Here is a 13,202-nt window from a genome sequence, read left to right as displayed (position 1 = left end):
CTCACGTCTTTGGTCGCTGCTTTAATTCTGAGCTCCGCTTTCATCGACGGACTCATTGCCTTTTGCAGCAGCATCTGGTTGCGCCTCCGGGGGCTCCCCTAGGAGGCCCCTGGACGGAAATCCCTGCAGGGTTGCGGGGGGGGGGAGGGGGGCAAGGCAGGGCAGCCAGAGTCCCGCCTTCCCAGAATAGGACTACTCCCACAGCAGCAGCGGCTCTTGGGGGCTCAGGCCGGGGTCCCGACTGCGGTCCTGCCTGCAGACCCAACTTGGGGCCCTCCGCACATGAGCGGGGCCGGGCCGCCAGGTCCCGACCCCACACCCTCACATCACACGGCCCCCGTCAGCTCTTGCCCATCCCAAAAGCTCCTGTGAGCTGCAAAGCCGCTTGTTGAGAGCTCTCTGGTTTTTCTATTTTTTATTATTTAAATAACAGTACAGTTTGTGAAAAAAGAGAAAATATAAAAGTAAGAAATGTAGCAGAGAAACCCCAAGGGATCTCAAAAATACTACAAAGAACATCAGGTAAAAATAATAATAGCTGAAAGTCGGGAATCATTATCCTCTGTACCCAATCACATTTTTTGCACTTAGTTAAAATTGACTGAAATGTCTTCTAATTCGGAGTTCTTCAGTTTATTCTTTATTCCCCATGACTCATCCTTCCAAAATAATGAAGCCTTGCCACAAACATCACCCTCCAACACTTTCCCCCAGAATTTCATTCCCTTGCACTTGCCAATAATTTCTCTGGCTAGCTAGCTTTTTATATAGTCAATCTGTCTTATCACTGCTGCTTAAGCGCTAGCATATCTTTGCAATCTTCTATACATGAGTTTCCTTTTGCTTACCATTTTAGGGCAAATTTAACTCTAGCCACAATTATCATGTACTTAAATAGCTCTATTCATTTTAACTTTACTTACTATAACAACAAAGCAGCAGCACAAAAGTTAATCTCTAACAATATTTTCAAAAATTCTCTTCCATTTATAGAATTCTCCTTGCTATAACAGCAAAACATTAGCATGAACATAAGTCTATGACTGTATTTTCAAAAATTCCACTCCATTTATATATGGAATTTTCTACTGTTGTTATCCCCGTTATACAGTAAGTTTTGCATAGTACAGCTCCTACTAATCTTTTTTATTATTATTTGCATAATCAGTTAATTTTGCCATTACTGCATAGTCCATAAGCTGCTCTGGGCTTAAAATTGGTCCTGGATGAGGGATGGGACACAGCGAGGCAAACCCTCCCACACCCACACCTGGCATCCCAGGGGGCACCACGGCCCTGGAGCAAGGACGGAAGCCGCCCAAGCGCGCCCCATCAGCAGTGGGGGGCAGCTGTCAGAGGTCCCAGCAACGAGGGGCTGCGCGCCACCCCCTTTCTGCAGAACCAGCAATGGCCGGACAAGCCGTGTCCATGCCGGACAGAAGGGCGCTGCTTGAGCCCCGCGCGGGCCTTGGATGAGGATGGCAGCTGCTCCACCAACCTCCGAGGCTCCTTGGCCGGCGGTTTTGGAGGAGGCCCTGCTGCCTTCATCAGTGGCTCGGCGGGCTTTGGGGCGTCCTGGGGCTTGTGGTGCGTCCAGGTCTGGCCAAGGTGGAAGGCTGGGACTGGCAGCGGAACGCTACAACATGCCGTGGTTTATTGGGGTGCTTACAGCGCCGTGCGGGGGCTCCAAGTCTGGACGACTGGCAGGGGCCGTTTTAGAGCCGCAGCGGCTGAGCATGCCGGCCTCCCGCAGCTGCAGTGCCTCCCGGGCTCGCCGGTTGGCCTCGCTGGCCAGCAGGGTGGGGGAGGCTGAGCGGATGGGGGGGTGTCGAAAGGAGCTCAGGAAAGCTGGCCTTAGCGGGTGCAGCATCGTTCACGGCTCCCTGGGACACAGGAAGCTGCGGCCGTCCGAGTCGCATTGGCAAGGAATCCCCCGTGTGTGGCCACCATGGAGGGCACGGCTGTGAGAGCCGCAGGAACGAGCCGCAGGGCGTGGGCCGGGAGGCATCCTCGACCCGGCCGGGGCCGGCAACGGGGCTTCCCTGGAGCCGCTGGGCTGCTCTGGCTGTGCAGTACACGCAGAGAGGGGCTCTCCTTCACCAAAAACCGCGTGAGCAACCCAAACCCCCTTGCAGCCAGGGTGGGCAGAGCTGGAGGGGAGGGGGGTGGGAAACACTCAGCACCTTCATCACGTCAGTTCGTTTCCATGGGACCTTCAATTAAAACTCACGTAAGGATGTCCCCACCTTGGAGACAGAAAGCTGGCGTCAGGCAGCGCAGGGAGAAAACAGAGGACTGACATTCCAGCGCAGCCCCTTTCGCTCAACCCGGATTCATCTCTGGTCCGTGTGCTGGCAGAAAGGAGAACCGGTGGGGCTTCCTGCATCATGTGCGCATTCGGAGATCCCCGAGAAGGCGGAGGGCGTCTGAAGTGGCTGCGAGCAGCGAACTCGCAGGGGCAGGCATGTGCGCGCCTCCAGCGAGCAGGGCTGCCGCATCCCAGGCGGGGCGGTGCTGCGTGTCCGCAGGGGCGCGTGAGGGAGGCGAGCGGCCCTTCCCAGTGGCGGTCGCAGCTGGCAAAGGGCTGTGCGGCCAGAAATGGAGCTCGCCAGTCCTCGTTTGCTCTGCCAGTGAGGAGCACCGTGGAGGCGCTCGGCCAACAAGCCGTGTTTGAGCTGCCACGCCACAATGATGGCAGCACACTTTCCTGATTTGGACCACACCGGGCAGGGGAGAGACCCCTGGGGCGAGTCCCGCCACCTGCCAGCCGGCCTGCCCTCGGGCGGCCTCTTCCAGCCGCCTCGTGCCCGGTGGTGCCGCAGGGTCCTGGGCGCACTGCCACCTGTTCCGGAGCCAAACATTCCAGCAAAGGCCAGCTCCTGCGTGCACGGGCAGGGGAAAGGGAGGCCCAGGACGCAACACGTCGGGTGCCAGGGAAGGCCGCGGAAGCGCCGGAGGGCCCCCACAAGCCTCTCTCGAGCACAGAGCCGAAGCTCCCTCCCACACGCCTTCCCAGTTGCACAAGCAGCAGCCACGAGGGGGGGGGGGACATCACGCCAAACGGTCACGCTCAGCACCACAGGCAGCACCACTACCCTCCGCTTCCCCTCACTCAGCCCCAGCGGCTGTGGCCACCAGCCCCTCCCCAGGTCATGGGACCTGGTGGGCACCCCCTGATCCCCCACAGGGTGAATGGAGAGGAGGGGGAGGCGCGAGCCTGACGGAGGACTGAGGTGCCTGTGTGCACGCAAGACCAGCACTGGGAGGGCCTCATCGAGGACGGGGACGGGCCTGGGTAATCTGGGGGGAAACGCCGCGCGAGGACCAGAGTGTTTGGCAGTGATCCTGGCAGGGGAAGAGCGAGAGCAAGTACTGGGAGCGCACCATCTTCGGCCGCTGAGTGGCCTGCTCCGGAGCTGCGGAGCTTCACCTTCCCGCGCATCTAGCCTGCCGTGGGCAGCCCTGCTCGCCGTGCGCTGCCCCACAGGAGACTTCTCGCCAGTCAGAGCACGCGCCACATCCTCTTAGCCCCCCAAGACTCCCACGGGATGCTGGCATGCACTGCAGAAGGCAGCCGAGGCAGGGCTGGGAAGCGCACTGGGGACCAGTCCCAGCACCAGGCTCACCCGCTCCCATGGTTGATTGGGTGACCTCCCTGGAGGGCGGTGGGAATGCCTGGCTCATTATCTTGACTGCAGCAAAGCTCTGGACAAAGGGAGCTGTGATATTCTGAGCAGCAGTCTAGCTAAAAGTGGGCTCGATCGAGCAATGATCAGGTGGAGCCCTGGCTGGCTGCAGAATTGGACTCGGAGGGGGCTCATCAACGGCACCTTCTCGGACTGGGGAGAGGTGGGGTACATAGAAACACAGAAACAGAGCGAGTCAGAAGGGGCCGCCCGGGCCATCTAGTCTGACCTCCGGCACCAGCTGGTTCTGCTCACGACATGCCCACCATGTGCATGTCCAGCCTGTCCTTGAACACCCGCACCGATGGGGCCTCAACCACCTTCTGGGGAAGCCCATTCCACACCGTCGGGGTCCTGACTGTCAGGAAGTGCTTCCCAGCATCCAAATTGAACCTTAGCTCCCTGAGCTTTGCTCCGTTGGAGCACGTCCTGCCTTCCTCTGCAAGGGAGGACAGGTCTCTACCCATCTCCATGTGACATCCGCTCACACACCTGTATGTCGCCAACAGATCCCCTGTGAGTCTCCTCTTCTCCAGGCTGAAGAGACCCAGTTCCCTCAGTCTCGCCTCATACGGCATCCCCTGCAAACCGGCCACCAGCCTTGTGGCCCTTCGCTGCACTGACTCTAACCTGCTATATCCTTCCTGTAACGAGAGGCCCAAAACTGAGCAGGGTTCAGTCCTGGGCCCGGTGCTCTTCAACATCTCTATAAATGTTTTGGATGAGAAAGTCCAAGGAATGATCCCCAGATTTGCAGACGACACAAAACTGTGTGAAATAGCTAATATCCGGGAAAATGGAAAGACGATCCAAGGTGATCTTGCTAAGTGAGAACGCATGGTTGAAAACAGCAGAATGAAAATGCCAAGGACAGATGTCAAGTTCTGCACCTGGAAAAAGCAACCAAATGCATTGTTACATGACATGGGCAGGGTGGGCATGTCATGAGCAGAGCCAGCTGTAGCCAGGGGTCAGCCTAGATGGCTCAGGAGGCCCCTTCTGACTCAGCCTATCTATGTTTCCAAGATGGGGAATACCTGGCTCAAGAGTACCGTGAGCGAGAAGGATCTTGGGATTGTTGAGGATCCCAAACTGAATATGAGTCCACAATGCGATGCGGCTGCATAAAGGGCAAATGATGTACTGGGTCGCATTAACAGAAGCTTCACTCCCAAATCTGGTGAGGCGCAGGCTCCCGTCTGTTCAGCACCATCCAGAGTATTCTGGGCACCACACTGCAGAAAGAGGCCAAACAACGGGCAAAACATCAGAGGAGGGCAGCAAGGATGATCCGGGGACTGGAAACAAAGCCCTGCAGGGAGAGACTGGGAGGACTGGGCATGTTTAGCCTGCAGGAGACAAGACTGAGGGGGGAGATACATTCCAGTATCAGGACATGGAACAACAGGCTCAAGTCGCAGGAAGCCAGGTTCCGGCCAGACACCAGGCGGAATATCCCGACAGAGCAGGACGACAACGGCACCAAAGTCCTGGGGAGGCGGTGGGCTCTCCCACACTGGAGGCATTCATGAGGCAGCTGGACCGTCACCCACCAGGGACGGTTGAGGTTGGCATCCTGCACTGAGCAGGGTGAGGGGCCTGAAGGCCTTTCTGGTCCTTCCCGCTCAATGATTCGATGACTCTGCAGGATAAGAATTGATAAGAAGTTATTGTTTTAATTTATTGTGTATTTTATTCAATGTTGTGAGCCGCCCCGAGGCTTCGGCAAGGGGCGGCATAGAAATTTTTTAATTAATTAATTAATTAATAAAAGGAAGGAGAAAAGGAAGGAGGAAAGCAGATGAGGCGAAAAGCACATTTAGCAAATTCTGCCACTGCACATCTCTGCAGAGATGCTCCCAACGGACAGCCGTGGCTTCCCACCAGCCACGGCCGCCACGCCAGGCGGCAGGATCCTGCCCCGGGGGCTCCCCAAGGCCTGGCTCACTCTGGCCCCCCGCCCAGAGCACTGGGGAAGCACCGTGTCAGGGACCGCCTCTCCCTTGCAATGTGGCTCGCCAGCCACATCCCCTCGTTCATCCCCTGCTCCCAAGGTTGCCTGAGATGGCCACCAGTTGCCATAGCACCAGGACGGTCTCCATGGTGCCATCAGGCACCGGCCTTGGACGTCTGAACACGCTGCTGCCTTCCTGGCTCTCGGAGGCGGGGAAGGAGTGAGAGGAGCACCAGTCGCGGGGGCTCCGCTCCGCTCCCCTCACTAAAAGTGGGATGCCCGGCCTTGGGTTGTCCAGCCGGTCCCATCCCCCCACAGAGGAGCGCTGGGTACCCAAGGAGGAATTCTAGGGGGTGGGAGCTGCCCCCCACCAGGGAGCGGAAGGGCAGGAAAGCAGCGTTTGCAATGGCCCTTCTGCGTGCCCGATAACTCACCCCAGGAATTGTTCCTGCAGAGCACAGATGGGGGCTGTTGGGGCCTCCCCCCCCATGTCAGGGTGGAGCTGAGCTGGAGCAGAGGCTGGTGGGAGGGCCCCAGGCCGGCCGAGGTGGCCGAGGCCAGGCAGGGCAGGGAGTGAGCCGGACTACCCCCCAGCACAGGCAGGCCAAGCTTCTTGCAGAGTCTCCGGACGGGATGGGGGCCCCACGCACGGCAGTCCTGGAGCAGCAGCACCCCCGCCTGGAGCGTCTGCCGTGTCGTAGCAGAAATGTTGCAGGGGTGCTGCAGATGGTCTGGAGGCACAGCAAGGCCTGGCTCACTCTCAGGCGGCCCGTGAGAGCCCACCGGTATTTGGGGGCCAAGAGCACGATCCTGCAGGGTCTCCCTTCTTGCTCTTTTGCACTCGTGTGCCTAGACCTCCACGAGGGACCCGACGCATCGCCTGTGGCTTCCCCGTCCAGGCAGTTTGCCCCCTGCCCCAGCGCATGCATCCACACGCATCCATGCACGCATCTCAGCCTACAAGAGTTACAGGCAAGCTCACACAATCCTAGAATGGCAGAACTGGAAGGGGCCATGAAGGCCATCAGGTCGAACCCCCTGCTGTTGCAGGACACCACGTTACACCACCCACCCGAGCCAGGGGCCCACGAGCCACAGAGGCGAGGCAGAGCAACCAGCCAACCAACCCAGGCAGTGGAGCGAAACAACCAAGGATCGGGGAACCAGCACTGCAGGACACCAAGCCACACCATCCCGCTCAGGGGGACGCCCAGTTTCGCCTTGGATGCCCCCAGTGTGGGAGAGCCCGCCTCCTCCCCAGGCAGCTGGTCCCACTGCCGTGTTGCTCTGACGGTGAGGAAGCTTTTCCTGATATCTAGCCTGAATCTGGGCTGCTGCAACTTGACTTGATTATTCCGAGGCCTGCACTCTGGCATCAGCGAGAAGAGAGAGATCTTGGCCTTCCTCTTTGTGGCGGCCTTGGAGGTCCTTCTGGAGGGATCTCATGTCCCCCCTCAGCCTTCTCTTCTCAAGGCTGAGCATGCCCTGTTCCCTCTGTCTCTCCTCACAGGGCAGTGCTTCCAACGCTGCATCGTTTTTGTTGCCCCCCCCCCCCCCCTGGGCCCTTTCTAATTTTTCTGCACGTTGAAGGCTTGCTGTGTGTTTTGGGATTCTGCTTTGTCCCATAAAACAGGGGCCGCTGGGGGTCCAGCTGGCCTGAGCAGCCTGTTGCCTCCACTAAACGGGTTGTTTGGTGCCGTTTTTCCAGGGTGCTCCTCAGCCGTGCCGTTCACACCGGCAGCATAAAGACACGGGGGCCTCTGTGGCACTGCGACTCCTTTACCCGCCCTTTCATGCTCCGCTTCATGGTTTGCGCCCGTGCGACCGAATCCAGCCACCAAAGCTGGCTCACACGGTCCAGTCGGGGGCGCCCGCCATGCCCAGGCCCTGTGCTCCAGGGCTGTCTGCCAGGCACAGAGGAAGGCCTTCGAGGGGCCGGGGGGGGGGGGGGGCGGGGAGGGTGCGCCCCTATTTCTGGCCTGCAGCCGACAGGGGGAGCCGTGCGCCAGCAGCGGCAGCCCCGCCCTGCCTGCAAAACCCTCCCGGCCGTGCGAGCGAAGACGGCCGCGGCCCTTCGCGCTGCCTCTTCGGCGGGCCCACCGCCCGCGGCAGCCTGCCGTTCCCCGCGGCAGCCACGTCCCTCTCGCCTTTGCTGGGATTCTCCGCAGCTCCTCCGCGGCTCTTTCGGAGCTGGGCAACGGCAGCGCGGGGGAAGGCGCCAACGGGGGGGGGAGGGGAGGGGGGCGGCGGGGCCCTGGTGCGGGGGCAGGCTGCCACCTGGCGGGGACACTTGGGAGCGAGGGGAGGCTGCCTCTCCCGCCGAGGGTCCCAGCGCCGCCAAGCAGGGCGGGAAGGGGCTTCTCCACGGGGCAGAACCAGGAACCTGCCTCTGACCGAGCAGGCATGGGTCGCCCCCGCCAGCACTCGCGACCCGGCCTGCGCCAGGAGCTGCAGGCGGGCTCTTTCCTGAGAACGCCAGTGTGCAAACGTGGGTGTGCAAAGCGCCCCCTTCCTTGCAGGGTGGGGGGGGGGGGAAGAAGCAGGCCTCTCGCCAAGCAAAGGGGGGAAGAGCCACGTCAGAGCCAGGAAGCAGAGACGTTGCACCAGTCCCATCCTCGGGGGGGGGGGCTAACACACGCACTGGCATTCCCCCAGGTGGCTGCAGGGTTCTGGGCACAGGCGCCCCCCCCCCCGGCCCCCTCACCTGTGCAGCGGGAGGGCGAGCTGAATGGTGGAAGAAAGGGAGCCAGCCAGGGCTCCCGAGGGAAGGGCTTCTGCTCCTCAGAGGAGCCCGGTGTGTGTGCAGCAGGGGGGGCCCTTCCTGCCCAAGCGGGGCTCCGGCCAAATGGCCGGGGTGCTCCAGGTGGCGCCATGCTGGAAGTGAGAGCCAGTGTGGGGTCACGGGGGAGTGCTGGGTTGGGGTTTGGCAGTCCCCCTTCTAGGCCCCCCTTGGCTGCAGAGCTCACTGGAGACGTGGCGCTGGCCATTGGCTCGGCTTGAGCTACCTCACAGGGCTCTTGTGAGGACATACGGCAAGGAGGTGGTCTATGCATGGCATCACAGAACAGCAGAGTGGGGAAGGGCCATGGGGCCCAACCCCCTGACCAGGGCAGGATGCCGAGCAGGCCATCCCTCCCAGAGGGCTGCCCAGCTGCCCCCTGAATGCCTCCCGTGTGAGGGAGCCCCCGGCCCCCAGCTCAGGGCTTCCGTTGCCAGACTGCTCTGACGGTCAGCAGCGTCGTCCTGATGGTCGGCCAGAACTGGCTGCCTGGAATCTGAGCCCGTTTTTCTGTGTCCTGCCTCCGGGATGACTGAGGAGACCCTGGCCTTCCTCTGTGTGGCAGCCTCTCGAGGACTGCCAGAGCAGCGCACTGGGCACAGCAATGAACAGCGCACTGCACACGGGGCCTCGGATGACGCAGAAACCGTGCCGAGTCAAGGGAACTGGCACTTTGCAGGATCTGGAAGAGGTACTTCTAGTAATGCAGCCCAAAATTGCATTTGCTCTTTGCAGCCATGTCACATGACGCATATCCAGCCTTCCAAGACCCTTCTCACTGGCAGTACCCTTGAGCTAAGCACTGCCCACCATGCCCCCCTGGAGCAATGCACGTGGCTTCCCTTTCCTTGGCATTTGTCCCCACCGAGTTTCATTCGGTGGCTTTTGGAGCAGGGCTCCAACCTGCCAAGGTCACCTTGAATCGTCTGCCTGTCTTCTGCCAGGGAATCAGCTATGAACCTGTGTTTGTTGCCCAGTCTGAGAATCGTTCCCCAGAGTTCTTTGCTGAAATACCCAATACAGGCTGGGGTTGTGGAATTGGGCTCTGCCCGTATGGAGATGGCACACACAAAGGGGTGGATTGGGGTGATGTAACCCCTCTTCGCCTCTGCCTGTCCCTGCCTTTGGGGCTGCTTCCCACCCACTGCTCCCCCGCCCCCGCGAGCACAAGGGCAGGGAGTGTCCCGTGGGGGCAGAACGCTGTGCCCACACGTTTCTGTCTGGGGCTCTGGGGCCACATCCCGAGGACCCCCAAGCACCTCGGGCCAGGCACACGGTCCCCCCCGCCCACCCTCGTGGGGGTTGCAGGGGGACCAGCAGCGAGAGTTGGCTGCGGACCGAGGGCGCCCCACTTCTGGAGCAAGCAGGGCCCACTCTGCGAGGGACAGCAAAGCCAGGGCAGGGCAGGGCAGGACAGGTGAGGGGGGTCGTGGAAATGGGGGGCACGGGCCAGCCCAAAGCCCAGTTCCACTTATGGATAGGCCGCACTTCTCCGGGCCCAGCCCAGCCCAGCCCAGCCGTTCCCTCCAACAGCAGGCGGAGGAGCCACCCAGAGGCTGGGCTCGATGTATTCCCAAATCCTTTTAATCCCATTGCAAATGCAGCCGACAGCCTTTGCCCGTGGCGGATAGCGGGTCCCCGGGGTTAGCGGCCGTCCAGGCCTTGCCTAGGCACGCAGCGCGCCTCTAAACGGCCGCGGCCCCGGACCCGCCAGGGGCTGCCGGGGCGCTCGGGTCCCGGGGCTCGTCGGGCTCCCGAGCGCCGCGCCACGCGCCCCCCAGCCCCCCGCAGGCCCCGCCCCGCCCCGCCCCGCCCGTCCCAGCCGCGCGGCGCCCGCCGGAGGAAGCTCGGAGCGCTCGCAGCTCGTCGGCGCCCTTTCGGAGGCGGGGGGGCCGGGGGCGCTGCCCTGACTTGCCCGTCCTAGCGGCCCCCCAGCGCGGGCGCGCAGGACGTGGGCGGCGTCCCCGCTGCTCCCCCGGGGGTCCCGCCCGGGGCGACTCGGCCCGTGCTGCGGCAGCCGCGGGCGGCACACCAAGCAGGCAGCGACACGCAGCAGCGTCTTCCGGGTGCCTTCTCATGAATATGCACGACGCGATTTGCATGTGCCCGCCCCCGAGCAGCAGGCCTTTCCCCTCGCCCCCGGCAGAGGCGCGACCAGATCCGCCGCTTGGCGAGCGCCGCTCACCGCGCGGGCCGCCCGGCCCCGCTCCCGCCTCGCCGCAGAGACCGGCGCCCTCCCGCGGGACCCCTCCGTGGGAGCTGCAGGACGGGGCGGATGGAGCGCCCCCCAGACACGGACGCGCGCCCAGCAGGCGCCTCCCGGGACAGGCTTCCTGCTCATTACTCCGGCGCTCAGGCGCCAAGGGCTCTGGAGGCACCCTAAGTGCCCGTGCAGCGCTTCACACGACAGCGCGGACGAGCCCTTGTCCGCAGGGGACACACAGGGCTTGCTCAGTTCCCCAGCTGGCCACCAGCCAAAGAAGCTGGGTGCTTAGCAGCGCCCACTGCCAGGCGCTTTTCCCAGCCTGGCAGTGCTTCAAGGGGGATTCTGGCCCCCTGGGCCCCAGAGCCTCCCAGGCAGTGCAGGGCCCTCTGCTCTGCTCCTCCCAGCATCCCTCTGCGGGCAGCGTGCACAGACGTCCTGTGTGCTCCTCGGCGGGAGAACTCGGGGAGGGCTCTCCAGGCAGGGGAGCATGCCCCGCGCCTGCCTCCCCCCCAGCCTGGGGCCCGCTCTGTTCCTGCCCCATTTCGGCCAGCAGCAGCATCTTTATCTGCGGCCAGGAAAGCTCTGGTCAGGCCTGGGGGCGGTGCTCAGGCGGCACGAGCCACTGGAGGGGCCCGGCCTCGCTGGGAGGGTGACACCGCCCCGGCAGAGCCAGTTCTGGCCGTGCTCTTGTGGGTGATGAGCCCCTTGGCCTGCTCCGCGTGAGCAGAGTGTGACGTTCTGTCTACAGCAAGCTGATTTGCTCACGTGCCGAGGAAGACAGCTGAGGGGGGGTGGGGTGGCCGTTCCCAGCCCTAGGCAGGTGACCCTTGTGGTCCGCCCCACCCCGTGACACCCAGCCGAGCCCAGCCCTCCTCTGCGGCGACTCAGGCCAGGGCTGCTGCCTGGACACACAGGCGGTTTGGCCAGCCGCTGCCTCCACACGGCCAGGCCATGGGCGCAGGCAGGCAGGCAGGCAGGCCCCGCCCAGCCTCCCACCCCCAAGCATGTGGGGCAAGGGCAACCACGCCACAGGTGCTTCGGCTGCCACGATGCCCCCAAGCCATCTGAGAGTCAGCGTGGTGGAGCAGTTAAGAGTGGGGGAGGGAGGCGCTGGTGATCCGGGTCTGAGTCCCCGCTCAGCCATGGAGCCAACGGGGTGACCTTGAGCCAGTCACAGACTCTCAGCCCAACCTACCTCACAGGGTGGTTGTTGTGGGCATAAGACTGAGAACAGGAAGCAATCGCGTGAGCCGCCTGGAGTTCCTTCAAAGGAAAAATGCAATAAATTAAATGGAACAAACAAACAACTTTGCCTGCTTTTCCTCTTCATGCTTTGAACGGGGGAGGGTGCTCCTGTTGCTTCTGTGCAGGAGTCCATGTTTTTAAAACACTCCGTTTCCTTAGAACCCAGCCAGCTCTCCACATGTCCCCAGCCCCTTTCCAGCCTGCCCAGGACCAGCAGCAGCCCTCCCTCGGCCCCGCGGCACCGTGAGCCTCCCTCACCAAGGCCAGCCGGCCCAGTGAGCATGGGGGGAGGCAGGGGTGAGTCAGCCCTGCCTAGCAGTCTGACCTGGAATCTGCTGGCGTGGCACACACACACACGGGGCCTGCCGTCTAAACTTGCAGAGGGAGGTGCCCCAGATTATTGGCCTGCTGGTTTCCCATAAAAGTTACACTCAAAGTGGCTGACAAAGGCAGTGTTCAAGGTATGCCATCGGACACCATCTGCCAAAACTCTGCGCTGCCTGAGCTGGGGACCCTTCTGGACCGCCCTCTGCGTGGGAGGGTGTAATTAATGTGTGTCCTGCAACAGCAGGGGTTGGACCCGGTGGCCTCCGTGGTCCCTTCCAGCTCTCCCGTTCTAGGATTCCATGGTCGCAAGAGAGCACCACGTCCAACCACCCAGCCGATGCTCCAGTGCATTCCATGGTTTCACGCCATCCACAGAAGTGAATCTGCCCCGTGTGCCTGTTTTATACAAACGCCAAGGCACACTGGACACGATGGGGAAGTTTTGTACACACCATCTTGGCAGCCAAATCTGGCTGAACACGGTGGGACTTCACCCCAAGTCAGTTTTCCTCCGTGCACCAGGCGCTGAGGGACACAAGCTGGGAGGGGCGGTGCCTCCTGCCCCCGAGGCCGGTCAGCGGACTTTCCACTCGAGCGGCTGCACGATGCTGGAATAGGTGCTGGGGCCACCGCCAGCTTCAGGTCCTCTTCACCTTCGCTGGCTTGTTCCAAAGCAAAACCCGTCTGCCTGTGGGCCCCGCCACCCGCCGGGCCACCTTCTGCCACGGCCCGGGAAAGCCGGTCGGCCGTCGTCCCGCCAGGCCGCGAGCTGGGCCTGCGCGCTTCCGCGGGCGCTCCCCGAGACCGGGCCGGGCAGTTCGCCGCGGGCAGGCCGCTGGGTCGCCGAGAGGGCGGAGGAGAGGGGCCTTCTGCAGCCGGCCGGGGGGGCGGGCGGCCCGCGTCTCCGGGCGGGCTTCTCACGCCGGAGCCGCGGAGAGGAAGGAGGGGCCGGCGCGCAGGGCGTTCCGCCGCCCGGCTCCGCGATAGCGGCCCGGCGGCGGAAGA

General features: G+C 62.4%; 1 long non-coding RNA gene across 1 annotated transcript; it reads right to left on the bottom strand.

The window, feature by feature from the left end:
• Positions 1 to 5,125: 5,125 nt before the first annotated feature.
• Positions 5,126 to 12,978, bottom strand: LOC123017345. The gene is made up of 3 exons (XR_006413583.1): positions 12,650 to 12,978; positions 11,821 to 11,888; positions 5,126 to 5,328 (listed from the first exon to the last, which is right to left on the bottom strand). It is a non-coding gene; the product is annotated as an uncharacterized LOC123017345 (long non-coding RNA).
• Positions 12,979 to 13,202: the final 224 nt, after the last annotated feature.

This window comes from Varanus komodoensis, unplaced genomic scaffold (genome assembly GCF_004798865.1).
Source record: "Varanus komodoensis strain SLA01 unplaced genomic scaffold, ASM479886v1 scaffold91, whole genome shotgun sequence".
Classification (NCBI taxonomy): domain Eukaryota; kingdom Metazoa; phylum Chordata; class Lepidosauria; order Squamata; family Varanidae; genus Varanus; species Varanus komodoensis.
The sequence above is the reverse complement of the archived record's forward strand: the minus strand, read 5'-3'. Positions and strand labels throughout refer to the sequence as shown.